Genomic DNA, 26346 nt, shown 5'->3' with positions numbered 1-26346 from the left:
TGGAAAAAGAGAAATTCCAGCAGCAAAGGACGAAAACGTAAAACTTGGTACGCAACAACTGCTAGCATTTTGAATGATTTTCTGTTCTCCAGAAAACTAACTTGGTTTTGACACCACTTGTTTGGAACGGGATGGATTAGACTCTCATCATTGATTGGAGGATTTCCTAAATTCCTCTTCTATAAGGGCTTAAAGTAGCCGGTCTTGGAGAGGGAAATAAACCACTTAATTAGGAGGCCTAATATCGGTTCACGCATCGATGTCGATTATCCAATTCGTAATAACTTTCATTTTTCATGCACCTAGCAATGGCGGCGCCACTGCCTCATTAAAAAAAAAACGCTTAAAAATCTTTTTAATACTCTGATGTACTCCTAAGGTGGCTGGAGAGGTCTGCATTTTCATTATAGGTTTTTTTTATCTTTTTTTTTAACAGTCTACAATGGGCTACGCATTTTTTGTAGCACTGTATACTGAAAATATTCGAGAATATTCCAGAAACGTACAGAAGACTGTTGAATGTTGTAGAACGTTGTAAATGATTCGAGAATATTCTATTAAGTGGGAGTATTGTTTCAATACAGAAGATTGTAAATGATTCTAGAGAATTTTGCAATAATATAATTGAGGAGTAACAGCTGTAACTTTTAGAATCGAATGCCCATCATTCAGAAAGTGCTTGGTGTGTGTTTGAGGATTTATTAGGCGCATCAGCATCTATGGCCATACTGCGCCACGTTGGTGTAAGTTTCATGATAAACGTGGTAAGGAATTGAGTGTTGGAAAAAGAAGTGCTATTATAACTCTAAATAAAGAAAGTTATTCGTGAGAAGTATTGGCAAAATTGGATCGGGTTGGATATTTAGTGTTTAATGGCACATTGCCATTAGACTAGGTGTTTCGTTTAAAGGAGCAGAAACTACCATTCGACGATTCAGGGAGACCGGCAGTTTGAAGGACAAACCAACGACCAGGACGACCATAACACTGATTTCTAAACGTAATCGACGACTTGCTTCACTGAAATCTGAGCTGAGTTCAATAGGAACAGAGAAACTTCAGTGCCTACATCCACTTTAAAAATGGTGCCACATATTTCAGTGCCTACAGTCAAGCACAGTGAGGTTTCATCGCGATCTGGGTTACTTCTGTTTTTCTGGAGTAGGTAGCATTGTCAGAATTGAAAGAATTTTAAGAAAAGAAGACTGTAAACGCATTCTTGAACTTAATGCAATATCCTCTGGTGTGGAAGAAATTTTGTATTACAACAAGACAATGACCCGAAGCATAGCTCTAAATTGTGCATGGACCTTCTAGCAAATAAATAACGGGGGAGGGGGGGTAATGCAAATTACGGTGTGGCCACCCGATTCACCTGACTTAAACCCAACAGAGCTTTTTATAGGTTCATCTAGACTGTCAATTCCGTGAAGTCTGCCCATCTTCACAAAATTTATAGGAAACTTTGCAGTTCGCTCGAAATAATGTTAGTCAAGACAATATTAGACACTTAGTCAAGATAACATTATAAAATTAATCGCCAAATTGGCACTTCTGTAAAAAAAATCTTAAAATAATTTGTGATGATGTTGTTCTCGCAAGCCCCATCCGCTAGTGAGAGTGGTAAATGTTCCTCTCAGCCCTGGATTTTATATCAGAACGAAACCCCTAGTCTCCAGAACAAAAATAAAATCTTCCTGCGAAACATCAAGGTGGTTTTTATCTTCCAGTTCTCCTTATCTCTTCGCCGACTGCAAACGTTAAGACTCCACAAGAGGTGTTCGCTTCTTTCCGGCAATTGTTATCGCTAGAAACTCATCCAGGAATCTGGTGCTTCTATGCGCGACCGTGTTTCAGCGAAAGTACAAAAGGTTATTACTGTACACAGATTGCTCTAAACGTGTGTGTGTGTGTGTGTGTGCGCGCGCGCACGCGCACACACATGTATGCACACAGTGGTCTCGTACGGTGATTTATCAGCGGTAACTCTTCTGCCAAAGACTTCCATCAAGGTTTCTTTTTCCACCAACGCCTTCCGCTTCATTTCTAACTTGTCCGACTTGATCGCTTGAACCAGATTACAAATGTCGTATCGCTCGTGTTTGATGCCGCACCTCATAACAACGCACATCATTTGGTACTCCCAGTGCGAATACATCTGCGAATTCAATGTGTGCCGTGTGCCTCTGATCTACGCCCATAAAACTTTTTACTTTTATTTAATGATTTTTTTATTATTATTTAAAATGGGAAAAATGATAGAAAAGAATGTTAAAAATTATTTTAAAAATAATTCTGGGAGCACTTCTTGTCCTGATTAACAGAACTGCATTACGCTGTTTTAAAAAAAAAACAACACTCACGTAGCAATGTCCGAGTGACTCAGTGATGATAATGAAAAACAGCAGCTACAGCCCATACTTCGGTTATTTTACATCAAAAAGGGCATGCGCGTAAGCATAAAGGCTCGGATAAAACCTTTGAAGGGGTTTGTTTAACTAGATTGAGTGACATTTCATCCAGAACAACGTTTTCTGTATTTTATTCATTTCACTTCACCACATAGTATTGCATGTTGGTATTAGGGCTTACGTTCTTTTATGGATGGAGAATAAAATGATTGGTATATCAGGCTTAGTGTCGAAGTTTGCAGATGATACAAAAGTTGGCAGGGTTGTTAATGACAGTAATGGCAGTGTGCTACTGCAACAGGATCTAGAAAATTTAGGCAGATGGGCTGAGAAGTGGCAACTGAAGTTGAACGTTGACAAATGCAAAGTACTGCATATGGGGAGAAGTAACCCCAGAGAAACGTACCAAATGTGTGGTACTACACTTGAGGCGGTAGAAAATGAAAAAGACCTGGGAGTAATTGTGCAATCAGATATATGAAGTTTTTTGAGCAGTGCAGACAGGCGGCCAGAGCAGGTCGTGGGGTTTTGTCAATGATATACAGGAATTTTGCTAGCAAGGAAAAGGAGGTGATTATCCCTTTGTATAAGGCAATGGTCAGGTCAGGCCATGCCTTGAGTATTGCGTACAGGTCTGGAGGCCTCATTTTAAGAAGGATGTAGAGCTGTTGGAACGAGTATAGAGGACAACAAGATTGGTGAGGGCAACAAAGGGGGTCCTCTTAACAAAAAAGGCTTAAGTTCTACAAATTGCAGCGCCTGGAGAGTAGGCACCTGCGAGGTGATCCGATTGCGGTGTATAAGGCTTTGAATGGGTTGAGCAAGCTGAATGCTGATGGGATTCTTCCGTTTGCTCAGATTACGAACCTGAGGGGGCATAAATTCAAATTGAGGAAAGGCAGTTATAGAACAGATGTGCGGAAATTTGCCTTTAGCTAGGGGGTGGTTAATAGCTGTAAAAAACTTCCATCTGTTGTTGTGGAAGTTGATAACTTAAATAAATTGAAGGAGGAACTGGCCAAACTTTTAGAGGGAATGGTTGTGTGAAATTGCTTTTGGGTTGTTTTTTTTTTTTTTTTTTTTTTTTGGCTGATGCTACATGAGCTCATACGCTTTGTTTCTTACATCACATGCCTCTATTACTGTTACTTAAATTTTACGTTCTGCTTGTGGTACAGAAACGTATATATGTAAAAAAATTATATGTAAAACATTAAAAAAGTTATGCATCTGCCTAATTTTATGGGTAATATTGTGCTTTTGGCATTGAACATTAATATTTTACAAATTTAGAACGTTGTATATCTATTTATTTGTATTTATAATATGTGAACGTCAGTATTTTTTAAATTTATTATCTTTATTTTAACCTTTATTTTAATACAAGTTAGTGAATATATGCGGTGCGTTACATTTCAGGCGCATTCGATGTTTTTTTTCGTAAAATAAATGAATTCTAATTTTTATTTCTAGCTTTTTTTTTTTTTTTTTACTATGATTATAATTTTAGAGATCACTTAACTAAACTCTACAGTTCTATGTTCTCTAAACTTAGCCAACAGTTTAATTATAATTGTGTAATATTTGTTGCACTTTCACGTATACTTTGTCTCTTTTCTCTGTATATACAGTACTATATATCACGTTATCTTTTCACTACTGACACCACGTTCACGGTCTCATATATGAATACACGCGAAGCGTGCACGGACTGTCTAAGCTCAAAATACTGCATTAAAACTATGAAATTTCCTTTTTCCACACTATTTGTGTGGGGAAAAAAAGAAATGATAATTACTCTATTTCTTTTGCTGCGATTTTAATGAAATTTGTATCGATATACGTTTTTAAAAAGCCCAAATACACAATTTCACGAAAATCCGTCCACTGGGAGTCGAGTTACAAGCGGAGACAATGAAGACAACAGGCGCGTTCGCATATATCTATGGAATTAAGCTCTATGGGAAACGTTCTTTAAAGCCAGGAAAGCTTTAAATCATTCTATGACATTTGAGTCCGAAACACATTTGTACACGTTTTCCTACTGTTTGTATTTCGAAGTCTTCGTGATATTTAATATTGAATGAGTATCCAACTTTTCCTTATGGCAGCGTCAGGATACTTTTTATTGTTACCGTGTGCTTCCAAGGCCAGAGATCGCAAGAAGTGTTGATCTTGATATGGTAAGCAAGGAGGCCACGGATCACGTTCGGCCATTTTAAGATTCAGTATTCCATGGGGTGCACCTTTACTTTATGGTTCTTTGGCGCCCGATGATCATATCTCTGAATTCCTAAAGGAGGGATATATAGAAATCACCTCCTGCGTCTGAGTAACATATGAATTCTATATGGTATGCTAAAAACGGGTCCAATACAATTGGGAAAGCGTTGACGACAAAAGGAAGAATTTTATCAACACTTTTCAACACAGAAAACGCTATATTTTTTAAAACTGTTAACTCCCATATGTTGAAAATTGAAATATTTCTCAAGAATTGTCATAAGGGACTTTATAACGACAGCAATATTTTATTCAAAAATTAGAATAAAAAAATAAAAAGACTCATTGTTATTTACATACACGAATAACATTTCGCCGATGCCACGTGGAATATGTATTTCATGGCATCAGAACTACCGCTGAATATTAAATCTTCATTATGATCGTCGATTCTTATGAAAACGAGGACCCGCATTTGCTGGGTCACTAAAAGGTGTCTCGTAAACTACACAAAATGATTAAGCAACAACACTGTACGTGCTTCGAAGAAGCTATCGCAACTTCCTTTGCATTCTTGTCCTACCTAGAGAGTAAACACGTTCTCGCTGTTCCTACTAACTTCACTCCCTAAATACCATCTTCATAATTAAGCTTCGCCAACCAATTCCATCCACCACACATCGCACAATTTGTTACGGAACAATGTATAACGACGGCGCCCATGTCTGGCGTCTCTCAGCGGGGAGAAGTCGAATGATCTCCGAGAAATACTCGGAGATCATTTGACATTACGGACTGGAGAAGTGAGACAGGTAAAACGAGGTGTGTGTAGTTTTATAGGGTCCCGAAACATTCTCATAGCACTTCATTAATCTCCGCAGCGTCGGCGACTCATGACACCCCGCAGTGTGAAGTTCACCTTGACATCATACCTCCCGAGACCCGCCCCTCTACTTTCAAACGCAGCTAAACGTGGGAACGAAGCCAACAGACAGATATATGGAAGCGGTGGGGTAATAAGAACTAAAAGTGCGAGTAAGGCCGCGTATGCCATTTAGGTCATGGGACCGCTGTGTCTCGTAACGGCAATTTAGAAAGGTCAATGTTATCCTTTTTCAATAATCCAAGGGTTGATGGAGACGCTAAAGGAAATAACACTTTGTGGTATCGAATCACGGAAGGTAGTTTAATAACAACAAGTCCAAGAGTAAATTCAACGCTAAGAACACGTGTTGTATCTGTACATTTCTGTGTTCTAAGGTCGGTTTTGAATTTTTGAGTGATGCCAACAGACCATCTCGTCTAACTGGTGGCAATATAGCCACTGCCGTGTAATAGAGAACAAAAGAAGGTTTTACCTTACACACTTTAAATAAATGAGCAGATGATGGGAGATACCTTGGACTACGAATACGCTAACCTCTGCCTATTCTAAACAAGGTTTGCGAGTTGCATATTTCTCATAAACAAAGGCTGTATCCTATTTAAAGTATTATTTTTATTTAAAAATCTACAACGCTGATTGTAACGCCATATCGGCGCTGCAGCGCAGACAGAAGGGTGCGGTTGAATTGGACCAGCAGAACAGCTAGAAAGAGGTCGGTTTAAAAAGGATGAAAAGGATGTTTTGGGGAGGGGAGAGAAAGTGGGAGCCGTTCCTTCCTCGATACTGAAGCGTGTCATTTGTAACGTTGCAGAATGTTGTATACCTTTGTTTCAAGTTGACCAACATGAGTGCCCTGCTGGAAACGAGAAACAAATGAATTAGTGCGAATTATCCGATTTCTGCATCTTACGAATATTTGCAAGGTCCTTCGCTGTAAACAGTGGTCACGGCGAAGGAACTATGATCGCAGATCTCTGTTAGCAGTTGCGAGTTGATGATCTAACAGTCATGTCCAAGGAAGAAGCGCGCGAGGGGTGGAGGTGCTTTTGTTGCATGACATTGCAACACCCCACATTATCACCTCCACACGACAGCGGTTACAGCATTACCAATGGAAGGCGCTTTCCCAGTCACCATACCGACCAGACCCTGTCCCTTCTGACTTTCATCTGTTCGGGCCTTTCAAAAATATGTGCCAGGGAACCGGTTGATAATCACTATGAAGTTAAATGGCGTGTTGAAACCTGCCTGAATTTTATGACAGAGGTACGAGTGCACTCGCGATGCGATTGATTTCGACGCTGGCACCATCATATCCATCCATTATGTGATGGTGGCAATGTTGTAAAGACTTTCAATATACGTATGTCTTTTCACAGAAACACTTTTCAAACATCCCATGTACTTAGACAATCGAGCTGGATCAGAAAAGCAAGTCGAAGAGCTTAATTTTATTAAATAAATTGTAATTCTGTCTGTAAATTCCCAAGGACAGAGTGTGAGTGGGAATCGAGAAACATGAGAAAAAAAAAAAAAAATACAAAAATTTTTGTATAAATTTTATAAACAAATTAAGAAAAATAAAAATTATAGAACCGTAAAGTAGTGAAATAGGAATACATGTATATGAATCTGTTTAAAAATTTACAAAATTAACATATCCTAAAAATATGCAAAAAAATAAAAAAATAAATTAAATTGTTAGGAGCAGCCACGCAAAATGCAATTAAATAAACTTATTAATACTTCTGCAGTTGGAACTGTCATGATTCCGCAGAAACACACGAGATTTAAAACAATATGAATTACACGTGGGCTTGCGTGTGTGTGTGTGTGTGTGCGCGCGCACAATGTAAAATAGAGTTCATATACTGTACTTACCAATCAGTGGGCGGATGACGGCCTTGACTTCGTGACCTGGAAGACCTTCGTGACCACGTGAAACACTGACAGTACCTAAACCATCAATAAATCGGTTAAATCAACGAAGAACTGCATGCCATTTTTATATATTTAAAGATAACAGAAATAGTTAGAACGTTCGCATATGCGAGTATTATAAAACTGCCATCAGAATGACAACGATGAAAACACGCAAACTGATCTAACCTCACATTTAAAATACTGTCTTTAATGATGACTTTCTGTGATAATAAATCCTTTTGAATTGTCGACTGCATTCCAAGTTATTTGGGAATGTGTGTTATGAATTTTAAGCGCATGTACTATGATTACACATTTAGTATACTTCTATAACACATATGCAAAGTAGTCTTTTTTTTAATTTGTCCGGGGATGTGCTGGATTCTTGATATTTGCGTGAAGTTCAAAAAGCAGATCTCATTTTTTCTGTCAAAAGAATCAGAGGGTATCTAAGATCTTCAGCGTCATGATGCGCGGGCAAACTGTGTTGCTGAACAAGTTCTTGTAACCGAAGTTATCTTTTGTGACGGTGGTATTGCAACGGCAGCTGTCACTGAAGAAGCGGTCAGAAAAATACCACGAAACGTTTGACTCCATTAATATACATATTTCTAATTCGGAAATAAACATAATAGCGACGTACGTTTTGAGTGCTTTATCTTCAAACAAATCGGAGACATTACAATATATCATGAAAAATATTATATTTAGAAAGTTAACTTTTTTTTTTATTCGTTGCAGAAAGACGCTGACGATCTAAGAGAGAATAATTCTTGTAGTAAACTTTATTGCAAACGGTCAAGCTCTCGATCAACCGAAGAGTATCCGCTTAAGCATTCTGGCTTTTCATCGTCCTTGAAACGGCGATCTATCAAGTAATTAAGCGTTTCAGTGTAACGGGAAGTGTTGCTAATCTCCCTAGAAGCGAGATAAGGAATCCTATACGTGTTAAGCAATTAAAAGTCTAAATCGAACTCCCCCTCTCAAAGAAAAAACTGCTTTCAACTGAGCTACAAATACTCCAAACACAGCTGTTTGAAAATTCTTTAATAAGATTTTTTTAAAAAAATAAGAGATTCAGGATACTGTACAAGGTTTGCATTCCAAAATGGCGTAACGCACTTAACAAGGGTGATCCAGAAAGGTGAGCTGATTTTTTTCAAAAAAATGCAGCAAATTCCAACAAATAGAAAATTACTATTCCTCCTCCTCTTTTTTTTTTTTTTTTTTTTTGCGTGTGTGTGTGTGTGTGTGTGTGTGCGCGCGCAGGCGAATTTCATTAAATCTGACCATTTATAAATCTTTTGTATTTTCTTTGCTTCTCACTCGAATTTTTGGGTCTGCGTACATTGGTGGTGTGAAATATGAAAAATTTTTAATGTTACAATATTTGTTTATCGTAAAATTCAAGACTATTATCTCTCACGTACAGAATTGTGTTCTGCTCATTTTCCTGGAAGAGTTAAGAAATTCCTAAAACTAAAATTTACTCCGTAATTTGTAGAAAATTATATCTTACAAATATAATAGAAATATTAATTTTATTATTTATTTTTATTTATTTATTTTTTTTTTTGCTAAAATAAATCCAGGAAAGTGAGAATTAGCATTAATGCCGGAGTATTAGATTAAAGATATTAAGATTGAATAATTAGGTTGAATGTAAATAAGGTTAAAGTTCGAAGAAACACTGGATTTGGGGATGGAAAAGTTATAGACGTAATGTTAAATAGTGGCTAAATGGAAATAAGTAATTTCGAACAAGATAAGAGCGCTAACAGGGACAGCAGCCAGGAACAGGGAGAGGTGCCATTGACGAACAGGCAAGAAAGGGTTGTGAGGGCAAGAACAATAGGACCGTGAAACTGGATTATGATGCGTCTCTTTTGATCTAAGCCACCGTTAGGAAGTAAACAGGAATTTAGTGGACGTCAGGGTTCGCGTCAAAAGAAAACGATACCGGGGTGACTGATATTTTGGTAAGTTGTCCATATTTAGCAGAGAAAGTATGAACAAGGAACAGTGTTTTGGAGGTGGCAAGCAAACATGAAAGTGCCATATACTACCGTGTGAAAAAAAAAATAAGAAAATTTCTGGAGAAGGGTTAGTTTGTGTGCTAGGGCTGTGGTGAAATGTTTTAGCAAGTAGGAAGGAATGAAAAATTAAACAGAGCATGGGGTTTGGTTGCGAGTCCTTGGGGGAGGCGTTCTAAACTTGGGGAAAAAGAAAAGTTCGAGGGAGTAATTCAGCAAGTGTCCACTCTGTATCTGACTTCTCTGTGGTCTAAGGGGAGAAAGTCGTGAGTTTGCCAGTTGAAGTGGAAGTAGATTTTTGGTGGTCGGAGTTCACATTTAGTGGTAGCAAGATGAAGAAGAAAAGGAAGGGAAATGGGGGGAAAGAGAGAAATGGGTAGTGAGGCGTAGAGGACTCGAGTACGTGCGGACTGAAAGTGATGATGTTTATTTGGAAGTATGGAAGAGTGGAAAACATGTGAGTCGAAAGTTTAAGGTTAAGGTAAATGCACAACAAGAAGAGAAAGAAAGTCTTGTCTAGCATCGGAAGGCAGTGAGCTGGTGATCGACGTCCCTGGCAACGTAATAGCAAGCTGTACCTCCGAGGTTATGTCATGTAAGAGACTACACTTGTGTCTAGGGTCCGGCCCGTTGTGCAGATATGTGAGCCAAGAAAGGAAAGAAAAAAATCAGAGCGCCCAAGAAGGGAACTTAAGCCTGTCTGCTACGAAGGAAGCCTGAGGGCAAGGGTATTGGAAGTGGCACCAATTTCGGAATGTAAGTCTATTCTTGTTTTTTTTTTATTGAACCCTGGACTCATAATCTAAACTCTGTAAGAAATTGATTGATAGTTTTCTTCTAGAGAAAATTCAATTTGAAATAGGCAAGTTAGTTACTACGATTGAGATAATTTGTTATGAATGTTAATGATTATGAAATAACGTAATGGTGATACAGGAATAATAAAAAGAGAGAAATAGTATAAAAGAATTAATAAAGAAATATAATCATAGGGGTAGTAAGTGAGGATATGTTAATATGTATCGTTAATACATATTAACGATAATATGTATTAACGTTAGACAAGGTGTTAACAAATGATAACTTAACAAATACGGTTTGTAGAGAAAGAAATCTTATTTATTGAGAAACCTCTTGAATGAAGGGAGTAACTAAGGGAGAATGAGTGATCTGTAGTAAATATTACTGATGTAAGGGGATACCAGTTTTAATACATTTCATGCGTTAAAAGCTGAGAGATCTAACAAAATAATAAGATTTAAAACTGATGTTTTTTGGGTTTTTTTTTTTTTTTGGGAGCATTAGCAACTAAGGCCATATTGCTCCAAGATATGCGGTGGTCATTCCCTGACCTTTCCGCATCCTCCGTATTTGGTGGTGACGGGCTCGAACCCCGGTCTGATCAAGAAGCGTGGGCTACGCACTGCTGCTCCTTCCCACCTGGCTACGGAGGCGCATTACTGATGTAAGCGATAACAAATAGTAATAGATGAGAATGATTGGATATTCATTGAGGATTCATAATATGTAAGATACAATTGATACAAAGTAAAGTGGATAATTTGTAACGGAAAAGGAACGACCTCGAGCATTAGTCCTGAGGGAGAGATAGTGTATTGTACTATACTGTAGTATGGTTATATATATATATAGAAATTGATATGTAGTTTGGTTTTTATGTAAAATTGTAAATGCTGTATATAAAGTTCATTAAAGGCTTGTAATTTTTTTGTAAAATATGTCTTTAATGTTCTGCTAACACCCGCTTTACACACCCTAGAATCCAGAATTTTCTGCGAATTGCAGTCAGATTGGCGTTTGTGGGGTGGGCTTGTGACCAGTAAAGCGGAAGTCAAAACACAACAAAAACAAGTCAAATAATAATGTTTTCCTTCCCCTCACACTGAGTTTACTATTAGCATTGGCACATGATGCAAGGAAGAAACACGCTTATAAAGCTTCAGAAAAAATTGCTCACTTCATATGTCCATCTCCACTAATAGTTTGTCTAATTCTTCCTTAAATTTATTCAAACTATTCACTTCCACAGCAACAAATGGAAACTTTATTTCAATAATCGATCACACCATTGTTCTCGTTTATAAGGAACGAACTGTAGATTCAAGCTTCCTCTATTCAAATCGGAGAAAGGAAGGCAATATTTTTTCTTCGTTCACTTCCTTCACACACACACAGGTTTGTGCTCATTAGTGCAGTCCACGAGTCTCTCCGAGTGGTTCAGGTGCAGCCGGCAAGCCCTTGTGAATTTGAGACCGTGCTACAGAAATTACGTTGTTCGTGATCGGTGAACAACAGCTGTCAGAAAGTTACTCCAAGGTCATTTGCCTGTTGTACTCGATTTATAGCAGTCAAAGTATATTCATTTCTATAATCTGGTGGGGGGGGGGGCTTTCCCCATGGGATCGAGAACTGTATTCTAGTTTCAGTGAGTTCGATCAGCCCAACTGTGTGTGCTTGGATACTTCACAGGTTGAAGAGTGGAAATTCTGACGCCATTTCTCTTTCTGGTCTTTTATTTTCTGCAACATCGCCGTGTGCAACAAAGTCCGCTAGGCGGTTTTTGCCTTAGAGCATGGGGTGGGTATAAATTTGTAGTTTCCCCACTGCCAATATATAGTAAAGTTACTTTACTCATCGATGCAAGATAGTGCTTTATATTCCTTAATTACAATTTACACTTAGAACCGTGTGCGTTGTCGATACCACTGACTGGTTAAAGGATGAATGCTTTTTAGAAATTGAATATATTTCACATATTCAGTTGAATACATGAAATACTAGGTGTGGCAATAAAAAGAAAGTGAAGGAGCTCAAAAAGAGTTTTATTTTAATTCAAAGTAACCACCAAAAGCGTCCAAAGAGAATTTTAATTCGGCGGTTGCATTTTTGTTTGTCCTCAACATCTTGAAATCCCTTTCCTTTGAGGGCAGTTTTCACATTGAGAGAAGGATGAAACCCGCTGGCGCTAGACCGGGGGAGTAGTAACATGACCGCACCAGTTCGGAAACTTTTTTTTTTTACCACGTCTCGTATATTCAAGAAATTGAATATACTTAAATGGAGGCATTGGGTTGAAAATCAGTATGGCCAATGTTATATTGCACCTACTCTTCTTTGGAATTCCTTAAATATAAATCCTCTAAAGGAGTCGGAGGTGGAACAGTACAAAATAAAGTAACAAGCTCCTCAACATATTTGTAATATATTATCCTTGCGAAATATTTTTAGAGCTCGTCATCTGTCTAAGCTTTGCCCAGCCATGTTTAGACGAGCACGCCAACAGCTAGCATCAAATTGACGTTAGTTCTTAAAGACAGTTGTTTGGTTTGTCCGCATCGATAATTACGCGTTACTGGAAAAGCTCTTTCTTTGATTATTAATATTATAAGCTATTGTAATGCCTGAACTAGTTTATGTTCTGACAGTAAGCCATTTTACGACTTATCGAATATCGTTCAATAACGTTAACATTATCAACTTGTTCACCTGCATTACGCACATTAAATGGAGAGAAAAAAAAATCAAATTTATATCCGAAATAAAAAGGGAGTAGAAGGGACGACTCAATTGTTAACTATAGTAGATGGCCCACTTTCGACAAGACTTCAAATGGTTCATTTTGTTGGGTTTTGCTATATTTTATGTGATTGAATTCAATGACTGAATTACTCGACTACAAACTTGTTTAATTTATCATTGTAAATGTTGAGTACATGTTTGGTAAAAAGGTAGTTAGCTGTCCTGCATCGACAAAATACTTAACTTCAAAAGTACAGGGGTGGGCAACCTACGGTATTAGAAATTACTTGCCAGTATATCATAATTATCCACCGAAAAGTCACCTCTGCAAAAGACACCAGAAAGTTCTAGTTCCAATTTAATTTCAAGGTGAAATTCTCTCAGTATCTTAAAAACCTCTTCCTCGTTACCTTACGAGCACTAATTCCCGCAACGTACAAGCAACAAGAAGTTAGTATAATTAAAAATACCAGAAACCCCAAACCAGAGTGGACCGAAATGCAACCGCCCACCCCATATCGCAGTCAACATGGCGATCCTGTTCTGATAACGTAATATTCTATCGTTAGGATAACGTATATTTACTCCGAGTGTATAAAGTAAACTTGAAAAAGAAATTAATTTAATTGAACCGAATTTTAAATAAAAATTACAGGAAAAATATGAACATGCTTACCGGGGAGGGAGGGAGGGAACTGTACAGAATATAGTTGAATAAACCCGTCATTTCTCGACACACTTGCTCAAACGATTAGACGTGAAAGTACTACACACGCGCCACCTTTCAGATAATTCGGCATTTAAAATATGGAATCAGTTCAAAAGAAAAAAAAAAGTCAGAATCAAAACTAGTTTTAATTCCGAAGACTGCAGGCGGTAGGTTTGTATTCAAAATCAATGTGGTTTTTTAAAAGCGACTATTTGTTTTGATTTCATGAATAAAGCGCAAAAGAATGTCAATAAACTTGTAACTCCTCACATCGACTGTTCTGTTCGATCAATTCATTTTCTCTCTCGCTCTCTAACGCGTGCGTTCGCGCGCACACACACAATTATTAAATTATTCATTCGTACGGTACGTTGGCTGGCTTTCGTAAGACCTCAATACGAAATCTTTAATGACTGCCAAGCATAAATGTGATGAACGTGAAAAGACCCTTTTAGCAGCAAACGAGGACAAAATACAGCGCGCAAAATTGGCTCAATCAATTGTGGGAATGTCGCCGATTTCAATGACAAATAAGGTCAAAGAAAAATTAGAGGCTGCTAAGTGGCAGCTGATTGTAAAAGAGATTCGAGAAAACGTAATGACAACGGTGATATAATTAGACGATTACAATGTCCAATAAACGCAAAACATGTAGGGTTATTAATTTCCATTACATAAAATCAGCGAGTGAGAGTTTGAAACTGGTTGGTCGACGAATGACTGTAACCATTAGATAAAACCATAGTCGTGGTTTGTTAATTACAAAATTAGCGCCATAAATTGTTTAAAATGAAAGGGGCTTTCGACTTATAGGCCAATTAGGCTTTAAGAGAATATCTCGTACAAAACTGCGGATTTTTTCTTTTATTTTATATGAATCCCTAGTATTTAAATTAATATTTGCACGAAATTAAATCGGGAGTACTATAGACTGGCCGCGTGCTATTCATTTTAAGCGAAATTCGATAATAAAGTAAATCAAGAACATTTAGTAAACTTACCGCACGGTGGCGCGAGCATAACCAAATAAATGATCAGAACATACAAATTCAGAGTTAGTTCGAACCTCTGCGAAATACGACAGAACTCTTTATGGTGACTTCAAAGTCACCATAGTTTCTTAAAGTCCTCCCTGATTTGTCAATCATTCAGAGAGGTATTGGTTCTAATCTCAGACATCGAGAACTCTTTAAAAAAGGCGTATTCACTTGGGGTTGTAGTCAACCAATCTCAGATGGGAAATGAGAATTTCCTCCCGTGAGTTTGCCTGATAAGAAAAGTAAAACGACAGTTTCCAGGATGAAAACCAGTGCGACCCTTGCCCACAACAGAATTCAGCAACAAAGAGGCTTGTCGATGTTTGGTTTAAGCTTGGTAAAACAGCTTCAGTAACACATGACATGTTAAGAGGCCTTTAGAGAAGATACTTCATCAAAAGCACAAGTATTCACTTGTTTTCAGGATTCACAAGCGAACCAACTTCAGAGGGTATTGGGTATTTGTTGTTATTTGGAGCATTAGCAACTAAGGCCATATTGCTCCGGGGATATGCGATGGTCATTCCCTGACCTTTCCGCATCCTTCGTATTTGGTGATGACGGGCTCGAACCCCGGTCTAATCAAGAAGCGTGTGCTACACACTGCTGCTCCTTCCCACCTGGCTACGGAGGCGCCTACCAACTTCAGAGAAAGAAGAAGAACGTTCTGAATGGCCAACGACAAGTAGAACATTTGAAACTGTTGAAATGAGAAACAATCTGTTGTAGAAAGATTCAGTTTCGCGCTAGAATTTTGCTAGAAAGTTCCGACCCTCTTCAAGAGGGTCTCCTGAATAAAACAGTCTAAATGCAGTCTCACCAAGACTGCATTCAGACTATTTTGTCATCCTTTTACCTAATTGCGAAAATTCTGTATAATCAGTTTATGATATGTAGGATCTCCTATCTGTGATATATTAGAGTCCACGTTATATTAGTGTCTTCCTAGCCACGTATTTATACTGAATAGAAAATTTCATGTCTGGCTGAATCGTTACCTATTTTTTGTCCTGAAACACTTTTAACTCCTCTCTCTCTCTTCTCAACTTTTAAGTAAAATCTGGATTTTTGTTTCCAAAGTGTAAAATCATACAATTATAAGCATTAAAATTCAGTTGCCATTTCTCAGGACATTTATGCATCTCATCTAAGTCATTTTGAAGTAAAATGGCCTAGTTTTGATCGTTATCCATCCATCTTCTAAATCCATCAACAAATTTCGACAACTTTCCCCGCACTCACTCATCAATTTCTTAAAGAAGACAAAAAAGAGAAGTAAAACCAATACCGATCAAACGGTGGACAAATATAGCGAGTGAAATTCCTCAGGGATTCCACTCGCTACATTTGTCCACCCTGAGGAATGTCCGTTTATGATTGCTCTCTGGCTCCACTTTTTTGACCAGCCTTTGATTCAACGGAGGACCTTGCCATTAATCCCAATTTCTCCTAGTTTATATCGTGGCCTTTAATTGGATACCTTGTCAAAAGCTTTCTAAAGGCAAAATAAATAATGTTAAAAGTTGTTTCTCGCATCCAATTTTTTTTTTTTTTTTTTTTACTTCATCATAATAATTAAGTAGGTTAGTCAGGTAAATTGCAAATCCTCTACCATACAGAATAATAATAAATATTATTATGTTGTCGGCGCCCCAGAGTAACTTACGCTCAGCGATCAATGAATTGTGACCACCTCCCTCCCTAATATCGTGTTGGGCCACCGTTCTCACGGATAACAGTCGCTATTCGCCTAGGCATCTACTCCACTAAACGTCTGAAAATGTCGGTAGGGATCTGCAGCCATGCTGCCTTCAAAGCTTTTCACAGTGAGGGAATGGATGATGGCTGCGTGTCCATACATCTCGCTTCCCGTTCCAAAACATCCCAGTGGTGTTCAATTGGATTGAGATCAAAAGCATTTGGAAGCCAATCAAGATGGTGTTCAATTAAATGGTATTCAATTAGTATTTTAGTATTAGTATTAGTAACGGCCGCATGGTGCAAGAAAGCCTATGGCTTATGCTGCACCAGCCAAAAAAAAAAAAAAAAAAATTAATTAAAAAAAATAAATCCGAACAAAACAATGATAAAAACAAAAAAATAAAAATAAATAACTAAATAATAATAATTAATAAAATAAAAAATAAATAAAAAGGAAATTAAACCTATCATCCTATGTGCTTCCCTTACCCGAAAGTACTATCCAGATGACCTTTGAATTGCCCCAAACTGTCGGCCTCTACCACCCATGAAGGCAACTTATTCCAGTAATTTATAACTCGCTGGCTAAAATAGAACTTCCTGCAATCCAATCTAAACATTTCCCCCCGTAACTTGAATTTATGTCCCCTAGTTCTAGCATCATTTATAATCTTGAAAATTTTGTCCTCATTCATTTTACTGATGCCTCTCAGAGCCTTAAACACCTCAATCAAATCTCCTCTAAGGTGTCTAGTTTCCAAACTCTGCAACCCACATATTCGAAGTCTTTCTTCATAAGGACGCCCTTTTGCCGATCTCACCAGGCGAGTTACCCTTCTTTGCACCCTTTCAAGAAGCTCGATGTCTTTCTTTAGGTGCGGTCTCCATACTTGAGCACAGTATTCCAAGTGTGGTCTAACATAAGCCTTATATAGTGGGATTATCACGTCCCTATCTCTACTTGCAAAAGTTCGATAGATCATTGATAGGACACCATGGGCCTTCCTTGCAACCTGTTTACAATGCTCAGAGAATTTCATGTCTGACCGTATCGTAACACCCAAGTCCCTTTCCTCCAGTACTGGCTTTAGTTGAACTCCACCAAGTGAATAAGTTTTTTTGGGATTACTGTTTCCCAGGTGTAATACCTTACACTTTGTTGGATTAAAGCACAGCTGCCATTTTTCTGACCATTCCTGAAGTCTATCTAGGTCTCTCTGAAGAAGCTCAGCTTGACAGTGATCATTAACTACTCTCCCAATTTTAACATCATCTGCAAATTTAGACATCACGCCCTCTATCCCTTCATCAATGTCGTTTATGAAAATTAAAAACAACAGTGGTCCTAATACTGATCCTTGGGGAACCCCACTTCTTACGTCAACCCAATCTGAGGAATAGCCATTTATCACAACCCTCTGCCTCCTGCCCTGAAGCCATCCTTCTATCCATCTAAGGATTTTCCCAGTGATTCCAACCTGTTCCAGCTTATAAAGCAACCGCTCATGTGGGACTGAGTCAAAAGCTTTGCTGAAATCTAAATAAACAATGTCGAAATTATTCCCTAAATCCAGCTCGTGAGTGACCCTTTCGAAATAGCGAACCAGATTTGTTAAACATGATTTTCCCTTTACGAAACCATGCTGAGTATCCTTGAGAATTTCAATTCGATCCAAATGATCCTGAATTCCACCCTTGATCATTGCCTCCATGATTTTCCCTACTACTGAAGTCAGACTGACAGGTCGATAATTTCCAACTTCACTTTTAGAGCCACCCTTATGTATGATTAGATGAATTAGATTGAGATCAAAAGAATTTGGAAGCCAATCAAGATGGGTGGTATCTTCACTGTGTTCTTCGAACCACTAGTGCACAATCGCGGTCGATGACACGGCACATTATTGTCTTGGAAGATCCCGTTTCTGTCCTGCAAAAAATGAAACATGCAGGTGCACATGGTCTCCTAAGAACTACTGGTAGATCTCACCAGTGAAATGCTGGTCCCTACGCACCAGGAGTCCTAGTGCTTGCCAGCAAAATATGCCCCATATTAAGCAACCACTGCCTTTATAATTTCTTATCATTAAAAAAATGATATCCTTTAACAACGTATAAAATAAGAATTTACCTATGTCACAAAAATAATCAGCTCATCTATTTCTATTCTGATTTCAAATATTTCATCCCTGTATAACAGTACCAGTATTTTCAATATCTTCTAATTCTTCTACACTCAATGCGTCTTCAAACGGATGTCCATCCCGACTACTAATGTAATTAGAAGTGCACAACATGCCTTAACGAGCGCAACGTAGACGATAATTAAATATAACTCCTTCTTGTGAGTCAAAAGGTTTCCATTATAAGGTTGAAGCACGTTCTGTGATAATCCAAACGCTTCATCATCAACAAATACATAACACATAATAGATCCTTCTGTTCCTGGCAGTGATTTGCCTCTTGGAATATCCAGAGCATTATTTTTGAGCTGTTTATAGAAATTTGAATTTTGAAAAATAGCACTGTCAGAATCTTTGCCAAATGATCCAATATCAAAATAAATAAGTCTGTCATTTGCTTCAGCTACAGCCAGCAATACTATTGAACAGAAATGCCCATCAATGCTCCAAAGTACTTCGTGAAATTAGCACATCTTTCGAAAATTATGCTAATTTTCCTACATTCCTCTTTCAGGTTATTCCAAAAAAATGGCTCTGCAAATTTTCTTGGTTATTTTGCATGCTGGCTAATGTCCAATTCTGTACGAATAATTCAGGGAGGGTGCAATCTACAAGATTGCACCGCTCCCTTCTTCTTCCAGTCACATAGTTCCCTGAAGAGCTATTGTGGCCACCAACAAAATCCTCCAACTGCATCGAACATATGCTATACGAGCGGCATCGCAAAATGTCACGCCCAAAAGTTCACTGATCCCATCCTTCCGCCTAGTTGCAGGTCTTCCTTTAACAGCAGTTTTTGGAGTTGGTTTTGTTATGGTCTCTGTGGCATCAGAGACCATAACCGCTCCCTAAATACCTAAAAATAATTACTGTGAATTTAAATGTTAGTAATTTAAAGCAGATAAAGAAATAAATATAAAATAATAATAAAAAAAATACTAGTAATCTAATTTGGAAAATTAAATGTTTTAAATTTAGTGTAAAACTTAAAACACTTTTAATATAATACTTATGTACTAATGAAACTCTATATTTTAGGCAAGAAGTATATGAACAGATGGAAAAACATTCGACACGATCTCACGCGCAACCTCCTAAAGAAAACTAAATCAGTACAAACTTTCTGGCTTTCTTGCACCAATCCCAGGGAGTCGGTGAAACTCAATAAGGCCTCGATCTCGTTGCAAATGTTGTTCCCGAGGAATCAACCTTTGGTGCTTCAGAGGGAAACCCTGGTCCGCGCTCCTTGACCAATGAAGCAACTACCAAACACCGGAAGGATATAGAAAATACAATAGTAGCATTTATGAAAGCGCCTATCCCTTGTCCACTTCCTCCTGAATTTTCTGATGACAAAGCATTTTTTGATCCACTAATCCTGACCATAAAAAAGTTCGGTGTTGACCAGAAACTTGAGTGAGGTATTAAAGTCAGAATAATTAGATTGCCAACAAGCCATCCCCCTCACCCACCTCATTTTTCTCGGTATCATCCACATTATCATCCTGCGTCTTCTTACCAGGTTTATTCATCGCAAAGTTCTTACCAGTTCAGAGCCCATACAACCCCATTATCTAACCAACTCGAAGATAACCACCCTCATCTCTCCTAGCAACGCCACTGCATCCTTGGAAGACAGTAGAGAATCGGCAGATCTTTCTTCTTTATATCAGTTGTACTTGTGAATAAAAGAATAACATTGAAAGGGTTATTGCCTTAATGTTACAGCAAACATTTCTACCGGAGGTATTGCAAGTCCCACGTTTGTATCTTCTGCCTTCATTACATCACAGAGTCTTGCTGTTAGTTCTTCGAATGACGTTGTACTCATTTGGAAACAGTTGAAAAATTGCTTCGTCATTTCGTAAATGTACAAACGTAGATGAAAATGCACCTTTCAGAAGGCGTGTATTAACAAAAGGATGAACCCAGCATCTCTTTTTTCTTAAAAAATAACACATTCGCCAAATAAGCAAATAGAATGCGTTTTTACAATAAACTTCCACGATTTAAAATACCCCTTCAGTGACTTAACGATGACTAAACCAGAGTTGGACCCGAAATTTGAGTTCGGGAAGATTCGGTCCTGGGTAGTTAACAGCAAAACAACGTTCGATGTTGTTTTGCCGATGTGTCCATTGCCCCTCGTTTGCACGAAGCCTTAAACCTCATTTGCAATCACAGCGTTCTGAAGTTCAAAAGACTGCGCAAGTGCATAGTACGGTCGCTAGAGCATAAAGGCAAGAAAACCACAGATAAGAAAAGAACACAAGGTTTCAGAACGAAAACACTATAACAATCTCAACCCTTGGAAACAGAGTTTAACCATTTTCAATTAGAACCTAAATTCCCCACTGATTTTAATTAAATTCTCTGTGTGCGCACAAATTATCCCAGCAGCAAGCCACCCTCTGTTGCTCCCTTCTTTCCTACTGAGAAGAAAACGGATTAGCTACTTCGTCAACTTAAAGGGCGAGCAATTTAATTATTGATGAAATAAAGCTGAGGTATAAGTATACACTGTACTTTTGTGGAAATTAATTTCAACTCCCCAGAAACATCTGAAAAGACCTCTGGCTAGCGTGGTTCTTTTTCTCTGACACGCAGTGCAGCAATATTTCTGCGTAGTCTGCAAAAACATTAAAGTCTTCGAAGCTTTCTTTTATGACTATTTGTACGAGCGAGTTTAGTTTCGATCCTAACATTATTAACGATCATCCTCCAAAGATTCAATAATAATATTAATGAATCAATAAAAGTAAATCGTATGACATTCATATTCGACAAATTAATATAAAATTAGGCTTAATGATAAGTTAAACTCAAGTTTTGGCTTCGTTAATATGAGCAGAGCGTAGTTAAATTTCTAAGATAAACTGGATTAATTTATGTGCTTCTGGACACCAAGCTGAATTTGCCAGATCAATTTTATTTGGATGCCAAATTCATAAAATTTCATTACACGTGTATAATCATGCGAGGAAAGGGAAATCGAAGAAAGGAAATAATTAGTTGAACGCTGTCCTCGACGAACAAAACATTCCCAATTCTGCACAATTCGCTTCACAGATTTCGCGCAGCAAAGTCGTCACTCACAGTGCTGTCGTTCTAATCGCGAGCTCTTCCGAACAGCGACTATTGTGTGAGCCGAAAGCAAGACCTTGAACGCGAAGAAAACATCCCACAGCTGTAACGTGCAGAGGTCTGTCTGAATGCCCCGAATAAAGACATTCGCTTTCAAGTAAGTGAAGAGTTAAGAGGGGAAATACTTGCATTGAACGAATGCCATATCGCCGCAACGCCTACGCACCTGCAAGTGACGCTGAAGATCTGTACCCGACTCTCGCAGCCGTCAAACTCAGTTCCCCCCCTCCCCCACCTCCTACATACATTCATCACGTTGAAAGGCCTTGCACAGACGCACGGTCACGAAGTTTTGTATATGCTAATATCTTGGAGGCACACCGAGATAGCCTGCACAAGCTCTGAAGCTTGTCTTTGAGGTCTGGGAAACCAACCAAAGGATATTCAGTAACTTCCAGTTTTATTATCGAATTTTCGTATTCCGTTTGTTGAATTCGTACACCTCGTTATTGATACAGTATTCCCTCATAAATTAGAAGCTCCAATGCTCTTACGCATCAACGGATAGTTCAGCTATGGCTTAAAAAATCGCACGGACAAAAAAGGAAATGAGAAAGGATATCAAGAAGTTGTGGTCCCCATAACGTTAGTTCTTTTTGCATCGGCTCTCGGAGCAAAAAGATCTCCTCTGCTGCCTCTCGTATTAATAAATGTGTAGATTTATCGAACATTACACGATCCCTACAAAGGATGAGGGAAAATGCAGCCATCATGAAACACATCAGAATTTTCTCATTTTGATGAAGACAGAGGACTTCGCAATATTTTGTTTTGCTGTAATAGAAAAATGCGCACTCTCTGATAATGCGGCGCATTCGATGTTTTATTTTTAACACGCCAGCGTTTCTCGAGTCATTTTGCCTTTAAAATTTATTACAATTGTAGATAGTGGTTCGAGCTCACGAGACAAGCACGCAGAAAACGGTAGCGAGCAAATAATACACAAATTTCCGAAATGATTTTTTGCGTTGTTTTTTATGGGCTGCTGAAAATATAACTGCATAAAACATCAGAGAAAGGTATCCATATATCGACAACGTCTTACGAATGTGGGGAAAAATCTTCGCTAAAATTTGGTTGCCCTGGCAACCAAATTTTTATATTTTATAATGAAGACGAGTGATATAAGTTCCTTTTTAGGTTTGCTCTTCAGAACACTAATTTGCTTTTAGATGTTTGGAGAGTGGAAAGTAACTGGTTCAATAAAATGTAGGCGATCGCTGCAAAATCATTTTCGTTATTCACACTTGAAAACGCAGACTAAATTTGATATTTTTTGTTAAGTTGAAAAATATTTAATAAAATCGCACCTGTGTGGTGTACTTAAAAACGGCGCTTTCTAATAGTGATATTGTTTATTCCTAATAGGCGACTGTTGAGAAGAAAGCAACAGAAGAAACGCTGCAAAGCATGTGAGTATCACGTAAGACGGTTCCTTTTTTTTCTTTTTCTTTTTGGAGGACTTCATTAATAAGGTACAGATCTTCCAAGAGTGTGTGTGTTTGTGTTTCGAATATCGCATAAAATGGTATCTTGTGGAGTTCGTTGTCCCATCAAATTGTCACATTCCACAATTCGTGGTATGTGACAATTTGATGTATGAAAATTTGGTGAAAGACAATTGGTGGCTATGACAATTCGGTGAATACGACTTCGTGCATGCGCAACAACGTATCACACACACACACACACACACACAGATCAGAAATTAGGTCGGACGTAGCCCACGGGTCAGAGCGAGAGTGCAGTAGCAAGCGCTCTTTGACCAAGGTTCAACCCGTGACTGCCAAATACGATTAACGATTGTGTTCATGATTTACTGTAAACTCATCTGACCTAGTGGTCGTGCCAGAGTATAAACAAGAACATCCATTAAAAAGGAGAGGAAAAAAGTATTTTAGAAGTACTGTATTTCTTATCTCCGGTCTTTATAATGGCATTCCAGGTGGCGCTGTAGTTAGGATTACGTTGTGTGAAAATTAGGTGGTTCGACACCCATCACAAAGGAGGAATTTTTATGGGTGGGTTCTTGGTTCTCTTCTCCATCTGATAACAAGGGTTTTTATGAAGCAAAAAAAGCAAACAGACAATTCAATATATACAATTCACAGGCATTATATACAGACACCTCACGACCTTAATTGTTTGGCGCGAAATAAACACCATTTTAACCAAGTCCTCCATAGTAACGAAGTGTCTTTTGGAGTACCATCCCTTAGGCAGTCACGTCAGGAACCGCCACGGGCCCCGATGAAAACGCCTCACTGGGCCAGAGCGCTTTTCCACCTAGGGGACTCGGACTGCAATCCCGATCCCTACACAACCTCCAGGAAGGCTTACCCCGCCTACCCTTAACCCATCCACGGCATTACCCTACATATCAAGAACGTATCGTGATCACTAAATTCATCATTTACAGCAAGTTAAAAGTTTTCATTTTCTGTCTTTCTTTGTCAGACTTCTCCCAAAGAATTCACCGAATCGTCGTAGCCACCAATTGTCATACGCCAAATGTCATGCGTTGAATTTCCACATACGAATTGCAGATAGGAATCCAACACGCTCCAAATGGCGTGGCTAGTGGTTCTTTCCACTCCATTTGGAAAGAAGTACTAACTTCGCTACTTAGAAAAACCACGAAGGCAATTTCTCTTCATAATCCTGTCTTGACTCCAGTCCTGTTTTGATTCCCTCTTACTCTGAAACAAAAGAACTTGTTTATAAACCGTTGAAATGCAAATTATTTCGCTTTTGCTCGAATCGTGGAGTTCGACTCAGTCTTTACTAATTATTACATTGGAAAGTCTGTTAAAAGTTGTCTTGTCAGTACTGCAAGTACTGACACGTTCAAGGAGTTAGGTGTCATATTCCGATCTGATCTTCGTCGCTCTTGCCATAGGGTTCTCACATTATGTCAAACTCCTAAGTTCACTTAAGCGTTCCACCTCGACTTTTAAGAGTGACGAAGTTCTAACTCTTCTCTAAAAGCAACTTATACTTCGTGTTTTTTATTATGGCAATATTATTACTTGAGCCTATGACTAAGATATTTATCTTAGTCAATAGGCTCAAGCCTATGACTAAGATAAATATCTTAGTCATAGGCTTGAGCGAATTCAAATCAAATTCATTAAATTCCAAAGCTTTCAAAATCGTCTTGCCTTTCACCATCGAAACCATGAAGCACTTTGTCACCATTTCAGAATCGTCCCTCTTCGATCCAGACTACAATTCCATGGGCCTCTTTTTGTTTACAACACCAAAAACTCTGTTACTGGTTCGCTTGAATTTTCGTGATAAGACTTATTTCTTAGTGCCCGTCCCTCGTACTCAATATTTACTTGCTAGTCCTTCTATTTCCTTCAGTTGTTAAAACATTGATTATACCTTAAGAAATTGCTTTAATAATCTGTTTTCATTAATCCTAATTTTGTATATATTTGAACACAAACGACTGCTTTGTACTTATTCACTGTTATACTCAGCTTTCCAACCAATATCTAGGGTTTTGTCTAATTCCATTTGTTGGATGACAGCGAGATGGCATTTCTCTTTTCCATTCCCAGTAGCAGACTTTAATGGCTTTTTACAGCTTGTAAGCAAAGTTTACAGGATCTCTCGCTCTTTTCCTTCCTCTCTGGTTTACAGTCCTCTTCCTCTTTTGACATCTTAAATTCATTCATTCGCTCAAAGCATCCCTGTTTTACTGTAATCCCCCCCTAAAAAGTTAGAACTGCTTATAGCTTCAATTCTTATGCAATATCAGAATTGTGTTTATAATGTCAGCCTTCATTTATAATACTTGTGTACTGTAATTGCTTTATAATGGTCTTGCATTGTTAAAAATACATTGCAATATCATTATAATCCGCTACTTTTAATATAAATTTAATTTCTGCTGTTATTATTTTTCTTTCGAGTTCGTCATATGCTTTCTAGCACTCAGAGGTGTCACAATGACTGCTATACACTTAAAACCATACATCCTGTTATTTTTTTTCTTTATATAAATATACGCTCAAGTGAATTTAGGGCAAAAGCCTCAACACTACGAGAGCTATAAAACATTATTGTACAAGTAGGCCACGAGATCATTCTGTACGTAGCAATGACAAAACTAGATGTACTTCTTAGTGAGTCGATCTCATATTATGGAGTCACTTCTCCACGGGTTGCCTTGGTATTACACTACTCCAAATAAAAAGCAATGCTATTGCTATTTATTTAAAGTGTATGCCACTACCCATATCAGGTATTGCATCTTTCCTGAAATGTCATCGGGCAGTATCTGGCATCTCACATATCCATCACAGTTGCTCCGGTCCTTACAGTGTCTCGTCTACCTGAATCGATGAATCTGGAGGGGAGGGGGAAGAATGGAAACCCTGGTCTGGGTAGGGGGCATACACTTTAAATAACGGCAATATACTTCTCCATTTTGAGCAGTGCTGTTTTATTTAAAGTAATACAATATCGAGGCTACTCGTGGCGAAGTTCTTCAACAATATATGACCAAGTTTGCTTATTTCTACGCGCAGAATTCGACTTGTACCAAT

At 38.2% G+C, this 26346-nt stretch overlaps 1 protein-coding gene across 1 annotated transcript in view; it reads left to right on the top strand.

Moving 5' to 3' along the window:
- The window catches only part of LOC150083199 (extracellular serine/threonine protein CG31145), a 197429-nt gene that overhangs the window by 62658 nt on the left and 108425 nt on the right, over positions 1 to 26346 (top strand). The window contains exon 2 of the mRNA XM_090377902.1: positions 23159 to 23202. The gene's annotated coding sequence lies outside the window, so the exon portion shown is untranslated. The remainder of the gene's footprint in view (positions 1 to 23158; positions 23203 to 26346) is intronic.

This window comes from Mastigoproctus giganteus, chromosome 7 (genome assembly GCF_048544385.1).
Source record: "Mastigoproctus giganteus isolate SK-2022 chromosome 7, ASM4854438v1, whole genome shotgun sequence".
In the NCBI taxonomy this organism is placed as follows: Eukaryota; Metazoa; Arthropoda; class Arachnida; order Uropygi; family Thelyphonidae; genus Mastigoproctus; species Mastigoproctus giganteus.
This window is presented reverse-complemented; position numbering and strand designations above follow the sequence as displayed.